General features: G+C 44.0%; 1 protein-coding gene across 1 annotated transcript in view; it reads right to left on the reverse strand.

Moving 5' to 3' along the window:
* med1 (mediator complex subunit 1) overlaps positions 1-5,000 on the reverse strand; it is a 28,798-nt gene that overhangs the window by 13,090 nt on the left and 10,708 nt on the right. The gene's annotated exons all lie outside the window — the stretch shown is intronic.

Raw genomic sequence — 5,000 nt, forward strand, 5'->3', positions numbered from 1 at the left:
GAGACTAAACTAAGTTAAGTTATGAAATCAAGCAGTATCTCAAAGCTAACGTTAGAATACTGTTTGGATGTCGAATTTAGCATGCTTAGCCTACTTACAGCTGCTTGTCAATTTCGTTGAAGGGCTCATTTTATTGACTCTGACATTGAATGTTTGCAAAATCCCGATGTAAATGGAAAAGTGTTTTCCAAAATTCAAAAGTGCTTGTCCCAAGGAGAAGTACGAACCTTTATTTTAACTATGTAGAAAATGTTATGAATTGCATCCACACATCAGCAGCCTTTCAACTGTATTACAATTGCAAGGGTTCCCTCAAACGTCTTAAAAAGTGACAGGCACTCAATTAGACCTATACACTACAAAGACGATCTTAATCCCCCCCCCCCCCCCCCCGTTGTCAAAGTCAGCTACCGCCACAAATTGAATCCAATTCTGTGGGAAACACTGGACTGCCTGCTTATGTGATTAATAGTGTGGCCAAGGCATGGCAAGACATATCCTCTGATGAGCATCTGCCATGTCGGCCTTCCATCAACACTAAGAGTTCCCCGTCAAGGCTCTTTGTCTGTGGTCCCTCGCTGGTAGAATGATTTACCAACTACTCTTCATTTTAGCAAGTTTTGTCATCTTCCAAAAGCGTTTAAGGACTTATCTTACATCTAACTAATTAATTCTTACAGAGTTTGTATATGTTCATGGTTATTGTTTTATTCTGTTAGATTTTATTTAGAGTATTAATAATACTAATATAGGTTCTAATATTACTAATAATACTGATATATACTAATATAGGTACCTGTATTTCTTAATGACTTATTTAGGCTATATGACTCCACTTTAAACTGTTAATTGTAATGTTAATGCAATGTTGATTTTGTTGTAAGCTGCTTTGGACAAAAGCATCTACTAAAAATCATAAGAATAAACATTTCTAACATTCCTCTCTAGATTCCTCTGGCTTCTTTGGCTGGCCGTTTTTTTTTTTTTTAAAGTATATTTTTTGGGGATTTTTCATGCTTTTTTAATTTTGACAGGACAGTGGAGAATGACAGGAAGCGAGTGGGAGAGAGAGTCAGGGTGGGATCCAGAAAGGACCACGGGGCGGGAATCAAACCCAGGTCACCGACGTACGGTGCAGGTGCCCCAGCCAGTTGCGCCACAGCTGGGGCCAGAACATGAGTGTTTTGACGAGTGACTGAATTCTCTGTTGCCTCCTTACAGTTGGACTCCATGACGTTGAGCTGGTTGCCCGGGCCCTCCTCGAACACGTCGTAGGGCGACACGTAGCACTGCAGGGTCACTAGCTGTCCCCCGGAGCGAGGGGTCAACAGGCCCACGCTGCCATGCAGGATGGTCTCCACCGTGTTGGCGTTGGTGGCTAACCTGCCGTTACAACAGAGAAGCACAGAGGGGTCTCCACATCACACATCATCAACGTTTGAGGACTCACACAGGTGAATGGGGGGGTGGGGTGAGGTGCTGAGAGGCTGTTTGTGGATGCTGAAGCTGGCCGAGGGTGCTCAGACACACACACACACACACACACACACACAAGGCACACATAAAGCACACACAAGCACGCACGCACGCACGCACGCACGCATACGCACTGCTGGAAAAGTAGGACTCTGTTGTTCTGAACAGAGAGGTGACGGGTTTAGGGACGGTGCATCTGATAGTTTGTAAGGATCTGAGGGCGTAGAGACTCCTCACTTATACACAGTTATGCCGCTACTGTAATCTGGTCCGTCTGTCTTTCCGGGTGTGAGTGTGTCCCGTGTGTGTCTGATTGTGTGCGCGTGTGTGTCTGTGTGTGTGTGTGTTTGTGTGTGTGTGTGGTAGTGCTGTCACTTTTGTGAAAAAATCCTGTTCGATTTTTGAGACATAATTGTTCATTGAATCGATTGTAAAATCGATTTTTCATGTCTAAAGACGTTTCAATTTTCAACGCCAAATATAGGAAAATCCACGAACAACTAACAGGCATTAGGACGAACGTAAAGGGGGCGCTTGAAGACGCACAATGGTGTGAAGTTTCGTGCACAATGACAAACAGGAGTGCAACATTGCTCGAAAAACAATAAGCAGAGTGGACTGCCATAACATCAGTGAAAAACATTACTGCAGGCTTTAACGTGGCTGCGTTTACAATTAGAAATGTCAAACAAATTTCGCCTACGTAGAACTCACGACTGCACAGTTTGCATACCGCTTTGTCCTTCTCCATAGTTTGATATACCCAAACCCCGAAGTGCTTTCATATCGAACTCCTCAAGTTATTAGGGCCCATCACTCGTATCTCTCATGTCGCACAGGTTGATCGCGTTGTCCTCAATTTTTTGGCAAAACACCCGCAGCAGCCGATTGAAAAAGCTGTTTCCGGTGCGTAAAATTGGTGGGAATTTAGCTTTCGCAATGCTTACTGCACTTCGGAATTCTTTGTTATTTTTCTGCTTGTTCCTGAGTTTTGTTACATCCATCTTTTTCATTTGTTTAATTCGTTTAAAATTAATAGTGTACATATTTGGTTAAAATCGATTCCCTATTTTAGTTTTCGAAACTTGTGTTGGTTGGTCCAATCGATTGTGCAATCGATTTTCGAATGTAAACTGACAGCCCTAGCGTGTGGTCACGTAAACTAAATAGTTCTGATGCAATTTTCATACAAGGTAGATGATAATCTCCACCCTATTTGACATGGATTAAACATAGTTCCTAGACTAAAAGATAACAAGAAAATATCTAGAAGAGCTCTCCTATGAAAAAATAAGATTCTAGTGTAGGGTTAGACTTGAGGGAAAACAAACCATAATGTTTGAACAAATAACTACCTAATGTATAAACAAAAAGAGTACACCTGCATCTAAGCTCAAGCCTTTCAGTTTGACGAGATTTGATAAACGGAGGCCTGCAGATTTAGACATCCACACAGAGATGCTGGCATCCAGAATGAACAGAAGCTAATGAGGATATTATGTCCCAGACAGAGATCCATAATGATGATGAGCCATCCCCCATGCACAGAAGCCCTAACCCACCTGAACATGTTCATCATCTTGGTGAGGTCTGACTCCAGAGACTGCAAAGCCAGGTACATCTTAGTTTTCAGTTTGCTGAGGAAGACAAGGGGAGAGAGAAAAGCATGAGGGAGAGACAATATGTGTGTGTGTGTGTGTGTGTCTGTCTGTCTGTCTATCAACATCAATAAGAGAAACAGGGATAGAGAAAGAGAGAAAGAGAGAGAGAGCGCGTTGGCATAACTCACTTGTCTCCAGGGAGCTTGTACAGGTTGACTAGGCCCCTGAGATGTTTGGAGAACTCCTCAAAATTCTTCTCTCTACAACAAATAAAAAATAAATCAATTTCCAAACTCTATGACAGTAGGTATTCAGTCACACTACAGAAACACTATGCACTGATGACATGTGTGTAACTGTCTGTGGAATTCATAACTAGAGAAAAGTGGCAGATGAATATATGAGGCCTGGGTGACTAAATGTTCTCCTCCAATGAGGAAGCATCTACGAGACTCACCTCAGGTGCTGAATCAGCTCCGGACAGCTCTGACCAAGACAAAGAGAACGAAAATGTTAACCCTTCTCTAGAGGGATGGGATCAGACCCCATAACTGTTTTTTTTTGGTTGTTGTTGTTGTTTTTGCTTTCACAAATTATTTTCTTACAAACAATCATATATTTATAATGCCATAAATTCTTGCTGTAACTTGTTTAGGCGACAGACAACACTGAAAGCTTGAAATTGTTCATGTCCTTGTGTGTTAAATTGCCAATCAATAGTCCTGCCGTGATTTTCAGGTGGAGTTAAGTTGCTGTAAATCTCAAGGCATCCCCTTACCATCCCCTCTCCCTCACTCTCTCTCCTACTCTCCCCCTCTCTTTCCTCCCCTCTATCTCTCTTCCCCTCCATCTCTCTCTCTCCTCCTCTCTTCCTCTCTCTCTCTCCCCTCCTCGCTCGCTCCCTCTCTCCCCTCCTCCTCCTCCTCCTCCTCGCTCGCTCCCTCTCCTCCTGGCTCACTCTCTTTCCCTCTCTCTCCTCCTCCTCCTCTTCCTCTCCTCCTCCCCCGCTCCCTCTCGCTCTCTCTCTCTCACCGCTGGGTTCTCTCCATGATGGGCGACTTTGACGTCCTTCAGCTGTCCGGTGGGCTCGAGCTGAACCTCCACGTAGAACAGGTCAGAGGTGATGTAGCAGTCCGTCCCACCTGGGCTCAGGTGAGAGTTCAACCTGGGAGAGAGAGAGAGAGAGAGAGAGAGAGAGAGAGAGAGAGAGAGAGAGAGAGAGAGAGAGAGAGGGAGGATGAGAGAATTTAATTAAATTGAATTAAGTAGAGGAAAGAGGGGAAGTGGGGAAAGGAGGGAAAGAAGGATAGAGAGAGAAAAGAACTGATAAGAAGAGGAGTAATCATGGCTAGATAATGAGGGGACAGCAACATGCTATTGAGAACGAGGAGATATTGCCACAACACAGCGCCCCGCCCCGATATCCCGGCATCCGCCATGTTATGCATGATACCCCCCCAGAACGGGTTCATGGTTTGTGTTGTTAGCAGAAGAAGTTGTTGTGATTCCTCACTATTTTAAGATGCCTGGAAGACACTCCAGTGTGAAAAACTGCTCCAGTGCATCACACGATTGTCTTGGAAACCTTAGAAACCAAGGGTTGCGTTTTTTTGTTTTGTTTCCGCACATGGAAAAAGATGAGGCTACAGTCGATGTCTGCCAAACTTTGACAGGTGTGACGGCACAACACTAGAGCTGCATAAGCAAAGGGGGAAAGATTTTAGGACCCTCAACGCCAGTCTATATTATATTACACAAGCCTAACATGTAAAGTGGGCTAAAACCTTTCTATGCTGATTGCTGTCGGTTTACATGGCCAATGACTGATGTAGCCTAACTTATGGAACATGGACGTATTTATGAGGGAGGGAGAAAGAGAGCGGTTTACTGCCGACGTTTTTGATAGCATAAATGAGGATGATG

Source organism: Alosa sapidissima, chromosome 24, assembly GCF_018492685.1.
Source record: "Alosa sapidissima isolate fAloSap1 chromosome 24, fAloSap1.pri, whole genome shotgun sequence".
NCBI lineage: Eukaryota > Metazoa > Chordata > Actinopteri > Clupeiformes > Clupeidae > Alosa > Alosa sapidissima.